Raw genomic sequence first — 14,395 nt, forward strand, 5'->3', positions numbered from 1 at the left:
ACAATAGCTTAGATTTTCTTTTATTAACATAAAATCCAGCCAAATCTCCAAATTCTTTTATCTTATCCAACAATCTTGGCATGTTTTGAATTGGATCTTCTACAATAACCATTATATCATCTGCAAAGGCTCTGACTATAAATGTAAATCCCTTAATCTTCATACCTCTTATGGCATCATCCTCTCGTATCTGCATCAATAAAATTTCCAATATCATGACAAACAACAGTGGAGACAATGGGCAACCCTGCCTTGTGCCCTTCCATATTTCCAATTTCTTAGTTAATTCATCATTTACTACAGTTGCTGCACATTGGTCTTTATATATAGTTCTTACCGCTTGAATGAACTCTTTTCCCATCTGTAACTTCTCCATTGTGGTGAACATAAAATTCCAATTTAAATTGTCAAAAGCCCACTTGTTCAACATATCTCGATGTCTTCTAACTGCTAAATCTGAACCTTTATAGTTTAAAGAACAGACAATTCATTGTGAGGCTCTTGCAAAGTTTTTTTTGCTGATAAAATAGAACAGATATGCTCTGATCTGGATGCCAGGTATAATATAGACAAGGTGGAAGAAATGATTATACCATTTGGTTCACGTGCAAACCACTTTGAACCAGTTATTATGAGAGACCTTGACAGGACACTGGCACCTATGAAAACCACCACTTGTGCACTGGATCCTTGCCAACCTTAACTGTTAAAATCAAGTAAAGACCATTTTCTCTGTGGTGGCCCCTACCCTGTGGAACAGCCTGCCTGAGGAGGTCAGGAGACACCCCCCCACACACACACTCTCTGCAAACAATGCAAAACCAAATTATTCAAAAAGGCTTTTGTATTTTAGGGAGGGGTCTCAGATGCTCTGCTAATGAGGGACCATAGACTTCACCTATAGAATTCAACAATATGTTGCCGTACGTACTATCTAAATAGTAAAGAATCCAGTAGCACGCTTAAGACTAACCAACTTTATAAGCTTTTGAGAACCACAGCTCTCTTCATCAGCATCTGAAGAAGAGAGCTGTGGTTCTTGAAAGCTTATAAAGTTGATTAGTCTTAAAGGTGCTACTGGACTCTTTAGTATTTTGCTACTACAGACTAACTCATCTAACTCCCCTGGATCGATTACATACTATCTGATGCTTTAAATATGTGCTCCTATGTCAGCCCTAGAATCGCTTATGTTCTGTTTTAGCATTTCTTTGTCTGTATTGCTAGAATTGCTTATGTTCTATTTCAGCATTTCTTCAACTCTGTATTAGATTCTTGCTGATGTTTTGCCTTTGTAAACTTGTGTTTATTTACCCTATGGCATTGTTTATGAAATTGTCCTTGATACTGACTGTACTAATTTCACACTGTGTAATCCACCTTGGGTCTCAGTGAGAAAGATGGACCATAAATGACAAAAATAAATAAACAAATCAATCAATCAATAAATGGGCACCCAAGGTCTGTGGTAAATCAGTCACTAATTCAGGCACCTTCCCTTGGTCAGTCAAAAAAGCAGTTATCTGCCAACTAATTAAAAAAACCATCCCAAAACAAAGATGATGTTACTGGGAATGGGTCTCCTTGTGAGTAAATTGGGGAATTAGCAGCAAGGATATGCAAGAAGGGAAACAACGGGATAGCTCCACCAGTGTTTAATGGGTCCCTTCCCCAAGGAGGCAAACGAGACCAGTGGTCTTGAATAAAAGAGTATTTTTACTAAAAGGGGAAAACTCACTCACACAGAGATTGTTCACAAATGCACAAGATGCCTAGGAAAAGCTGAGGTGAAGGCAGAATAGGTTTGAGGGATTTCAGGGTGATAATTGCCTATCTGGAGAGTAAGGTAGTCCACAGAGGAAGAGCTTCAAACATCCCATGTTCTCGGCCAGGAGAGAGAGAGTCTTATGGAGAGCGACCCTAAGGGAGCAGCACTTGGATCCAGAAAGTGTGCACAGTTTGAATGGGGCAAAGCCCGGGTTCTTATAGCGCAAAACTGGGGAGCTCCTTCAGCCATTGGAACAAAGGCTGTAAAGGTCAGTATCTGGGAATTACAAAGGTTTGATTACTTTGATTACTTGCTGCCGGGGCGTGTGAAGGGAAATGCACAGTCTCTCCTGCTGCCTCACAAAGGGGCAGTTTGCTAATGAATCTCCCCAGATCTGAGTTGATGAATTTAGATAGGGATGGCATCTTTCCAGGAACAAATTACAAACTTATCAGTGCTAATTGATTGCTCCTTGAACTTAGGGTGGGGATTTCATCACGGAAGGAGGATATCAGAATGTGCTAAGAGGGGTGACTCAACAAGACCCTATCTTATCACACCTCATGCCCGCAGCTGGGAAGGCAATAAATACAATCACCACAGTCACTCTGTATTAGCATGAATGTCTTATTCATGCTTGATCTCCTGGGTGGGACTCAGCAACTCTGGCTGGAATTCCCCCTGCTGTAGATGAGGTTGCATTAATCCAGGGGCCCTGTGATTTTTATATCACAGGCAGCTATTGAACCGCTATTAAATATGTAGGAGGCTGAGACCAACTACTTACGATGTGGCCAATTATAACCCAATCTCTAATTTGCTCTTTATGGGCAAAGTGATTGAGACAGCAGTAGCTGACCAACTCCAAGTCTTCTTGGATAATTGTAGTGCTTTGGACCCTTTTCAGTCTGGATTCAGAGCAGGTTATATGCATTGTTATTGCTCCTCCTGGATCTATCTGCAGCTTTTGATAGACCATGCCATCTTGTTGAGGTGTTTGGAGGCAAAAGTGGGGAACAAAGGATGTGCATTGGACTTGTTTAAATTGCTTCTTGCAGAATGGATTCAAGGGATCAGTGTTGGAGGCCAGCTATCTCCAGAGAGGTAATTATCTTGCAGGGTTTCACAGGGTGCAATCTTACCTATTATGTTATTCAACCTCTATGTAAAGCCTTTAGGAGAACTGGATGGCATCAATATGTGGACGACACCCAGCTCTATATCTCACTGTCCAAATCACCACAGGATGCAGTAGAAATCTCAAATGGCTGCCTGACAGTTGTGGTCAAATAGCTGAATGTTAAGAAATTGAAACTGAAACCAGACAAGATGGAATTGACGCTTATTGGAAAGGCAGAGATCTTGAAGGACATTATATTCCCCACTTTCAATGAAGAAAAGCAAGTTAAGGCAGCAAAAACTACTTTCTACAATGTTAGTCTAACCTGGAAGATTGGCCCCTAACTCAACAGCCAAACTAGACACCTAGATCCATGGTATGGATCAAGACTTGACTACTGCTGTGCACTGTACATAGGTCTCCCCTCTAAGTGAACTCTATTTTAGTTGGTGCAGAATGCTGTGGTTGATTTAATATTGAGAGCTAGGAGAAGAATGACTATTACTCTCATTCTGCAGTCTCTCCACTGGCAACTTACCAGTTATCAGAATCAATTCGAGGTATTGGCTGTCACATACAAAGTTCTTCACAGCCTTGGTCCAGCATATCTCTGGGACCACCTCTCTCCCTGTGTTCCATCACAACAGCTTCCATTGTCTGAACAGGGCCTTCTGCACATGCCATCTTGCAGCTGGGCAAAATCTATCACTGCATGTACATGGGCATTCTCTGTGGTCACTACCACCTTATGGAACAGCCTACCTGAAGAGGTCAGGAAAGCTCCTGACATTTGTGGTTTTCCACAAAGGATGCAAAACTGAATTATTCAAGAGGGCTTTTCACTTAGATAGGAGAGCTGTAATGCCAGGTAGTGGTTTCAAAGAAATGCATCAGTAAAGAAATGGGGACCATGAACTTACTACTATGTGCTATTATGTACTATCTGTTGCTTTAAGTATTATCCTATTGGGTAGTTCTATGTTGTTTAATATACCAGTCTTAGAATTGCTTATGCTCTGTTTCAGCATTTCTCCAACTCTGTATTGGATTTCTGATGGTTTTAAGACTTTGCAAATTTGCATCTATATACCCTATTGCACATTTTATTGGAATTTCTTTTAAATCGACTGTACTAACGCTCACTGTGTAATCCACCTTGAGTCTCAGTGAGAAAGGTGTTCTTTAAATAATGGACATACTATAAATAAATGAAGTCAAGATCTGAATGGCTGGGATGAAGCCTCCATTCCATGACCTGCGGATGACAGTAAGGTTGAAGTCTGTTCTGAACCCTCGGGTGCTACTGGATATATTTATACCTCCCAGAATCATGGGAAATGTAGTTCCCATTTGATCAAAGCTGTGTGTTTTGGAAGAAGATCTCACCAGACTTCTGTCAGTACTCCCTCCCATAATGCCCTCCATTAAGTCCATAACCTCTTCCCAGGCTCAGAGATTAAGAATCTGCTAAACAGTTCAAATAGTGTTTTATCTATCATGGTAGTTTCTGTAGCACTAGAGAGACATCATAGTTTATGCCACTGCTCCCCAACCCTATTTCTTTACTCTGAATCCTTTACAATGCTACCTTTCCTGAAGAAAAACCACCATCAGGTTTAAAATAAACCCAAATTATTTACATATAATGTTTAGTTATACCTTCTAACTAAAGAGGGTGGGGGAATACAGAGTACACTTCAGACACAAATGCTGGGCTGCTCCTCTCTCTGTGAGGCAGCTTCTAGGCTAAAATCTCCACTGAAATGGCTGGTAGTTTTGCTCTGGATAGTCAAAGAATTTAAAATTTTGTATTGCAGCTCAGGGAAGCCATGCAATTATGTACCAGAAAAATCCTGGGAGACTTTTCCTTCACATACTTTCCATTTTCTGTCCTGTAAACTGTGCAGTAATAAGAATGAAATCTTCCAGTCTATGGGGGTTGCTTGAGAAAGAGGAGCAACAGAGGCCTTGAGGGGGAAGCCTGTCATCTTCTAACATATGGGGCATAATCTTTGCTGCATTAGACAAGAACAGACTGTAGATAAATATTCCTTGCCCATTTTAATAAATATAAATAAAATAGATTTAATGCTTTAATCTTTTATCTTTTTTTATCTTGGATATGTATCATGCTACCATGACCCGGGTTTCTATCACCTGGAGCCCTATGCAGGGAGTCGTCAGTTTTTCCATCATGTTCTCTGCTCATCTTGAGAAAGCATCACTGAGCTTGTTTCTTATTGTCGAGTTCTTATTAAAGACACAGGAGCTGGCCCAGAAAATAAAAACATTGGCAGTGTTATAGTATCCAGTAACTGTGAGAGTCCCAATGGGGCTGCTTGTTTGGTTAAGAGCTGGAACTCCTCTCAAACAGTAATAAAAATATTAGTGCCCTAAATCTGAATGTCTACAAACTATGCTACTATGTTTCTACTTGGCTGTTGCTATTTAAGATGTGCACAGAGATGGTTGTTGCTGTTTTCCTTCTTGTCATCTCTGTAATGTGTAGAGTTTGCATTACCTGTAAGGCAAATGAGCAGCCCAAGGCAACTGGCCCTTGGATAATCTCTTGAGGGGAGTAAGTATAAAATTGTGAGAAGGCTAGGCATTCTATTTGTCCTCAGGGTGGGGGTTGTCCTGCCCCACTTCCCATTGACCGCTGGCCCTCCAGAAACCAGTGAGGGGGAAATTTAAAAATTACGGTTGGGCTAAGGAGTTCTAGCACTTCCAGGAAAAACCCAGAGTAATGCCATGCCTCTCTAGGAATCATTGGAAACTCTATGATTTCCCCCAGAAGTGATGCAATGCTGTCACCTGGAAGCACTTCCATGTCCCTCTCCCCCAACTCCACCTGGTTGCCTGGCTGGCATCTCTAAAGAAAACTAATAATCATATATCCACTAGCCAGGGCTTTTTCCTGGTGGTACTCACTGGTACTGAGCACCAACACCTTTGGAAAGCTCTCCCAAGTCCTAAGGGAGAATTGGTAGAAATCAGTGCTACCTTATATATGAGTGCCAAAACATTTTATTTTACAAAAAAGGCATTGCCAACAGCCATGGGTGACCCCTCTGTTCAGATGTTTTTTAAAAAAAATCTGCACTGTGAGGAAACCCAGGGTTAGGGTGTAGATTTCTGGAAACCCCAGGTTTGCAGGAAACTTTAAAAATGTATTTTTAAAACCATAAAAAGTAAAAGCGTGACTCAGAAATGTTTGTGTAATATCTTGGATTGCCAAGATGCCATGCAAAATTGTAGTGACAACCATTAGAAACAGGCAGTAGAGTGACCTGCTCCACGAACAAAGGGAGTGGGGAGTAGAGGAAAGATGAAGGTGGCAAGTGTGAGGAGAGTGAAGAAAAGCCAGGCTATTGGGTGGGTGGGTGAGCTGCCAGTGGGTGAAAACTGTGAAAGGAAGAAGGCCAAATAGGGGGCTGGGGGGAAAGGTGTGTGGGTGTGTAATAAGTTGAGGGATGAACAAGTGGATGAAAATGAGAATAGGAAGTAGACCAGGTTGTGTGAAAGAGGAGAAATCCAGGTCAGAGCAATAGAGAAGAAAGTGGAGGGTGGGATGTCTCCTTATCTGAGAGCCCTTTTGGAAATAATAATAAGGAAAAATATAAGAGCATTTATGAGGACAGTGCAAGAGAACTTACAGAAACAAGCATGCTGTGTATAAGGAATTAGTTTTTGTGATTAGATGACCAGCAGGTCACTTCTGGTGTGTATACATGGCAGATGATGATGGGGTTGCCTCTTCCACCAAACAAACCTAGAATACCACGAAACAAACCTAGATAATGCACCAAACCTTCTTCTTTGCACATTACAGAAGAACAAACATTCATCAAGATGGGTAGCCATGTTAGCCTTTCTGTAGCAGTAGGAAAGAGCAAGAGTCTAGTAGCACCTGTAAGACTACCAAAATTTGTGGTAGGATATGAGCTTTCATGAGTCACAGCTCCCTTCTTCGGACACTATGAAGTGGTATCACTTCAGATACCATGATCTGAAGAATTAGCTGTGACTCACAAAACCTCATAAACAATTGTTACCATGATTTGTACCATGATGTGCTTCTGAGGAACAATAAGGTTTTAGTAACAATGGTTGTTGTGGGTTTTCCGGGCTGTATTGCCGTGGTCTTGGCATTGTAGTTCCTGACGTTTCGCCAGCGGCTGTGGCTGGCATCTTCAGAGGTGTAGCACCAAAAGACAGAGATCTCTCAGTGTCACTGAGAGATCTCGATCTCTGTCTTTTGGTGCTACACCTCTGAAGATGCCAGCCACAGCTGCTGGTGAAATGTCAGGAACTACAATGCCAAGACCACGGCAATACAGCCCGGAAAACCCACAACAACCATCGTTCTCCGGCCGTGAAAGCCTTCAACAATATTTTAGTAACAACTTGGAAAATACCAAAAGCAACTGAACCTGGTTCATTGGGGAAGGGTAGACTCTTTAGAAAAGATCACGTAACTTAACTAAAATGATTCTCCCTAGGCTGATTCAGTATTGAAACAGACAAAAACAGCCTGTATGCAGATCTGTGTCACCACAGGCAGGAAGAGCAATTTACAGTGCCATCCTAAGTACAGCTACACCCTCTAAGTCCAATGACGTCCGTGGACTTAAGAGAGTGTAGCTGTAATTAGGAAATGCACGGTCAGTCTCTTTCCACCAAATATGCCAAAATGACATCATTTTGCTAAAGATTAGGTGAACCTTCTCTCATTGCTCTCTTGGCAGAGCCTAATGATGTGAATAAAATAATCCAGAGTGTTCCATTTTAGAAATGCTATATTTTCTTGACCTTTCATTGACCCTTCTTAACCGTTGTTTGAGCAAATTAACACCTTATTGCTGGCTCTTACTAGAGTCTTAAATGCATCATTGAATATGTCAGTGCATAATACTAAACATTTCCTGGTAATTAATTCCTGCACAACACTGTCGATAATATTCCTTTTCAAGATGAGTCAGAGTTAGCTTAACTTAATCATCACTAACACTAGCTCTGACACTTAGCAGAACATTCTAAAATTATTAGAAAAGATTATGCTTATTCAGCCTCTCTGTTCAATCAACTATGAAGATTGTGTCAGGAGGGAATGAAAATGACTTAATTGGGGTGGGTGAAATTCCACAAAAAACACTTGAACAGAAACCCATTTTATGAATGACTTTTTAATCCCTGAAAATAATGAGATTTATATGTATATGGAAAGCATATTGATCATGGAATTAAATCATAATGTGTCTGTCATACCCTGTCAGTTTGAATATGTTTTAGACATTTTGGGATGGATATGTATGCAGGACCTGATCGCTAATGGAGTGAATCTTAACATATATTACTCTTATTTTTTTTTAAAGGAGGAACTGCTTATTGCATAAGCTGGTAGACCTAATGAAATATATTTTTACATGCTACACATCCTGTAAACAGAACAAGTCTAAACATGCTGATATGGTTTTATATATGTTTGGGTTCTTTAAATGTCTTGTCCAGATGCTGGTACCAAAATCTTATTCCTATTGTGAAAACTTTGCATTTACACATGTACACATATCCAAAAATTTTAATACGATGTGATGCAGCTGCTCCAGATAGATTCCTGAATATGGAGAAGGTACTGTCCTTCACCTTTAAAAAAGGGGGAATGAATACTAGCTAAATTTTCTGGTAATGAACAAGGGAGGGATCCCCTTTCAGTGCCAAAAAAGGCTATTGTACTGGCGGAGTCTTCTCAGGAGCCTCTGCCAGCAGTCCAGGGACCAGTGATGGCCAGGGAGCTGAGAGCCATCAAAGTCCAGTCCAAAAGCCCAGGGGTCCAGAAAGTGGGAAATCCAAGTCCAGTCCAAGGGTCAAGAGTTCCAGAGAGCAGGTATGTAAGGTGCAGTTCAGGGCTCCAGCAGTGCTGAGGGGTGTGCAGTTCCAGTAATATTTGGGTTTCCTGATTCGGTATTTCTGAATCGGGAAAAAGATTCAGAATCAAGAGATTTCTGAAGTGGCAAGCAGCTTCAGAAATCACTATTTGGGCCATTTCGGGTATGATTAGGGCCGTTTCCACATGGGCAAAAATACCGCAAGTTTTGCGCAATGTATCACAATGTATCACTTACCAAGCATCCGCTTCCTTGCGGCTTCTTCCGCCTTCTTCCGCCTCGTTCCACTCCCGGCTGTTCACACACACTGCAGAAATCACGAGGCAGTGGGCGGTAACTGCCCTCGTCACAGTGGACGTCGGGTCCCTGCCACCCACTGTCTCCGTTTTTTTTCTTTCGTCACTGACTTTTGCGTTATTTCGTGGTTTCACTGGTCAATTTCAGCGCTCCTCCCACATGGTGGCCTGTGATAGGCCTGTTCAGTTGCCTGCGAATGTTTCTTGAAGCACATTGGGATTGCTTCTCGAGCAACATATTGCAGGTGGAGAGACACACAGGAGCGCTCACCTGCTCCGTTCGCACTTTGCACCCGCCGCCACAACTCTGGCCTGGCTCTTCAGAAACCAACACCCACCACTTCTTTTACACAGGGAGAGAAACTTTCTTGCTCCCGTTCTTCTGGCAACACGCCCCAGCCCCCTGCCCCTGCATAACCCCCACCCCATACTGACAAGGGTCTTGGGCTGGCAACCCGAGGGCAAGAAGCCCCCCCCATGTCCTAAGCGCCAAGCTGGAGCAGAGCCAATGCATTTGGGAAAAGGAGCGGGCAGGCGGCTTGGCCCCCGCCGCCCGGCCCACCACCCCCTGGCCAGCCATCACCCCCCCCCACCAGCCCTTGGCTTTTGCAGCCCTCCCTCCTCACTCTTGCAATCCGTGCCCACCAAGCCCTCCCGCCTGGCCCAGGCTCTCTCCACCCCAGCGCTGCCCGGCTGCCTTGGCCAGGGCATGGGAGGGGCAGGGCCGCTGGGGCTTTCTCGCGGCCCGCCCCCCCCCTCTCCTCACCCTCCCATGAGGCGCAATTGCCCTCCTCACAAGCCGGACTGGGCCCAGCTCCACAATGCACCCTGATTGGGGCCACAGGGGGGGTCTTCCAAGACACGGCGAGCCCAGAGCTCTCCCTACAGCAACTTCTTCTCAGCCAGCCCCCCCCCCGCCCCAGCCAGAATTAGGCCACAGTGAGCTGAGCACCCGCTTGGAAAGAGCGGAGGAGGTAGAATGACCTGCACCAAAAGTGAGCCTCTTAGTGTGCCCTAATTGGGGGGGGGTAGTCACCACTGCTCCCAGCCCGTCTGTTTCTCTCCCCCCACCCCCAGCCGTGGAGGAATTTTACAGTCTTTCCAGAAACCTCAGATACAAATCAACGTGGGGGGTGCTGGAGGGCAGGCTCCGACTGGAAGAACTCCACTGTTTTGCGGGCTCCCAGGGAAACTCGCTAGAGCAGAGAGACCGCCTCTGTGTTGCTTGATTCACAGCATACATTGATCAGGAGCAGTTGACTACCAACCCCTGCAGAGAAGTCGCAACCAGGCAAACCAATCCTTTTATTAAAAAACAAAAAAAGTGCCGAGCAGGAGAAACTGGCGGGGCTGTGCCATTTGCCAGGCACCCAGGGAAGCTCTTCAGAAAATATGGGTGCTCTGTCTGTCAGTGCATACATTTCATTAAATGTATGCATTACATGTCGAACTGGAAATTTCCCCCATTGAAACCTCGTGATTGCGCAAAAGCCATTTTAAAAAAAGGACTGTACTGGCCGTCGGCACAGAGTGGAAAAGGAAAAGGAGGCGGGGCTCCCCAAGGGTGGGGCATCACAAATCATTCAGAATCGTCCTCAGAAGTTCCCACAAAATGCCTAAAAAGTGCCATGTAGTGGGATAAATGGAAGCGGAATAAGACGGGTATTGGCGGGGTTTGGTGGTAGAAATGCGGAGGTTTGCGCTGTATTTAGCGCTGTGTGGAAACAGCCTAGGTAAGATTCAGCTGTTTCTTTCAATAGGGACCATGCTCCCGGCTTTCTGGAGTTTTGGGAGGCATTTTCTTTCCAAATCATACCAAACTTGGCGAGGACCTTCTCCTAACTCTCCCCTAATGACTCGCCAAGTTTCAGAAAGATTGGACTTCGGTGGGATCATGTTATGCCCCCCAAAATGTACCCCATCTGCCTCCACTCTCCATTATTCCCTATGGGGAAAAACAAGGGGTCTTTCTAGGTGGCTTGGGGTGGCATTTTGCAAGCAGAATGCACCAAATTTTCAGGGGACCTGCTTCTACCTCTCCTCCCATCCCCTCAAGTTTCAGGGAGATTGCACTTTATGGGGGCATTTTATGCTCCTCCCAAAGGTGGTTTCCATCCCACACCATATTTCTACTGTGGGGAAAACTCTCACACAGCAGAAAGACATGGATTGTGGCTGCCAATGGCTGCAGCCACAGTCTCACTTACAATCCACCCCCCCAACAGCCCAACAGAATGAAACACACATGTGCCCAAATTTCCCATCACCCCCAGAGCTGACAGGCCGGTCACTCTCTATTTTTCCCTATGATGAGAACTTTTAAAATTTCTTTCCCAGGGGCACTTATGCACAGAGCAAGGGTGCCACATCACAGGCATACACTCCTGAATGCAAGCCAATCCCTGGGAAAGTGCAGCAGAAGCAAAGACACACACCTCAAAATTTACCATCACCCCCAGAGCTGGCTGGCCAGCCACTCTCCATTTTTCCCTATGTGGGCCAACCATCACACCAGAGAATCACACACACAAAATTAATTTTTTAAAAAATGTTTCTTAATAAGAGCATTAAACATCACATTCACTATTAAATCACAACCTACAATCCCAGATTAAAACAACCCACACCATCACACCAGAGAATCACACACACACACCAAAAATATATTTTTTAAAATTTTATTTCCTGGATTTCTTGCCCACCCTCCCCACAAGCGGGCTGGGGGGGAGGGGATCCAGCATTAATGGCACATTCAAATCACAATATACAGTCCTACTTTGAAACAAAACCTAACATCACACCATAGAACCACACACCAAAAACAATTTGTAAAAATTTTATTTCTTGGATTTCTAGCCCGCCCTGCCCACAAGTGGGCTGGGGGGGGGGGGTTACAGCATACAACAACATTAGTAAAACACTGATTACACCCCCAAGTAACAGAATTAAAGTGGTTCAAAGGAAACTGCACCATAGTATGACATCCATTCCACCCAAACCAAACAGAACCAGGGGACACTCTTGCAACTTAGTCCAGCAGAACCATTGTCATTTCCTGCAGCTGGGCTCTCATTTCAGCCAGTGGGGAAACACCGCAGAGCAGAACAGTACCTAGCCACAAGCACAACACCATGGCATTCGCAAAACTCAGTTGCAAAAGATTCCCTCCTGTACCAGCTTCAGGCTGAAAACTGCCTGTGAGGCAGTGTTGGGATCTAGCCTTCATCACCAGCTGGTGCCTTCCCACACCATTCCTCCCCACTCCCTCCACCCCTTCAATGAGAACATTTAACAGAATTTAACAGAATTCAACAACATTTACCAACATTTACCAATGTTTAATAACATTTAACAGCATTTGACAGCATTTAACAACAACAACATGCTCCTCAGCATAGCTTAGTTTGGCTGCTTATCTGGGTTCCACTTGTGTGTCCCTTTCTAGTTTACCCAACCTAACCTGTCCCTCCCTCTCTTCCCATTCCAGTGGCAAGCAACATTTCTGGGGCCTCTACTCACAATCATCACATTGAATTTGTACCTGCAAGGACTGGGCCAGTGTTGCATTCCGTGTGTGTGTGTGTGTGTGTGTGTGGGCAAATTACAGGGTGCATTCCTTTAAAAAAATATTGGATGGGTCAGTATACACAAATCATAATATTCAATATCAATATCCATCACATTATACCACTCCCACCCATTCCCCCCCCTTTTCAGTTGACTTCCAACAGTTTTCCATTCCCTTCATCTACATTACATCACTATCTCCTATAATATTAATTTCTACATTATAATATATAGTATAACATATCTATATCTACCGTTTAAAATAAGTCTCTAATATTACTTTGAAGATTATAATATAAAATATACTATATCATTCTTACTTATACACTATCCATATTTTCACCTCTAACTAATATAGAGTAAAGATCTATTCTCCCCTCTTATCCCCTCTTAACAATTATCCAAAGACCACATTTTGCCTTTCATGTCCCACTTTTTTTCCACATAATTCTTAAGTTTCTCCCAACTCATAACATATTCCACAGTATCTTGTTCTTTCAACTTCCTTTTTAGCTTGTCCATTTCTGCCATATTTAGTAATTTCAGAATCCAATCTTCCACTGATGGTATCTCTTGAGCCTTCCACAACTGTGCATAAGACATCCTAGCTGCAGTAATCATATAAAACACCATTGTTCTGTCCATTCTATCAAATTCTTCTAGGTTCATACTTAATAACAACAATTCTGGGTTCTCTATCACATTTTTCTGTAAAATACCTAACATGACCTCTACAATTTCCCCCCAGAATTGTTTAGCTTGTTCACAAGTCCACCACATACGATAAAAAGAACCTTCCTGTTTCTTACACTTCGAACACTTATCTGACATTTGACTATTACCATTTGCTAACTTTTTTGGCGTTAAATACCATCTATACATCATTTTATACACATTTTCTCTTGTAGTGGTACATGTTGAAATTTTTATAGTATTTCTCCACAACCTTTCCCAAGCTTCCATCAGTATACCTTTATTACAATTTATTGCCCATTTCACCATCTGTACTTTAACTATCTCATCTTCTGTAAACCATTTTAACAGAATCTTATATACTTTAGATATCATCTTTTCCCCCTCTTGAAGTAAACATTCTTCTAGTTTCAAGTTTTTAGTCCTAAATCCTATCTTTCTACGATCTGTATCATATAAGTCTTGTATTTTCTATATTGAAACCAACCATACTGAAAAGGCAGTTCTTCATTGGTTTTAAGTATATATTTATCACAATCTACTCTTAAAACACTCTTCTGTGTTTGACCAGTCTCTGTATCAGGCATCTGACGAAGAGAACTTGATTCTCGAAAGCTTATGCTAAAATAAAATTGGTTAGTCTTAAAGGTGCTACTGGACTGTTTTTGATTCCTTTAGGGAGGATCTCAGATTTCTCATCCCTGAAGTTTCAAAGTGAAAAATCCCCTGTCAATTTCGCTTCTCCCATTTGTGAATCCAACCCATGGCTCTTTACTTTTCTGGTGGTTCTGTTTCCTTGCACCATTTTTTCCTCTAAAATGTGCATACATTTTAATGCTATAACTGCATCAATAAATCAGCATTATATATTTTATTATATATACAAATGATGTTAATTTACTATATAAATACCATATGAAAAATGGAATGGATGTGCATGCCATAGAAATGAATCAATAAAATACACAATGGAAAACAGAAAACTGAAACCATATGAATACACATTCAAAGAAATTAAATAGGAAACATTTGCTCAGTCCTAATTCCCATACTAGTGAAGGAC

This window comes from Eublepharis macularius, chromosome 15 (assembly GCF_028583425.1).
Source record: "Eublepharis macularius isolate TG4126 chromosome 15, MPM_Emac_v1.0, whole genome shotgun sequence".
In the NCBI taxonomy this organism is placed as follows: Eukaryota; Metazoa; Chordata; class Lepidosauria; order Squamata; family Eublepharidae; genus Eublepharis; species Eublepharis macularius.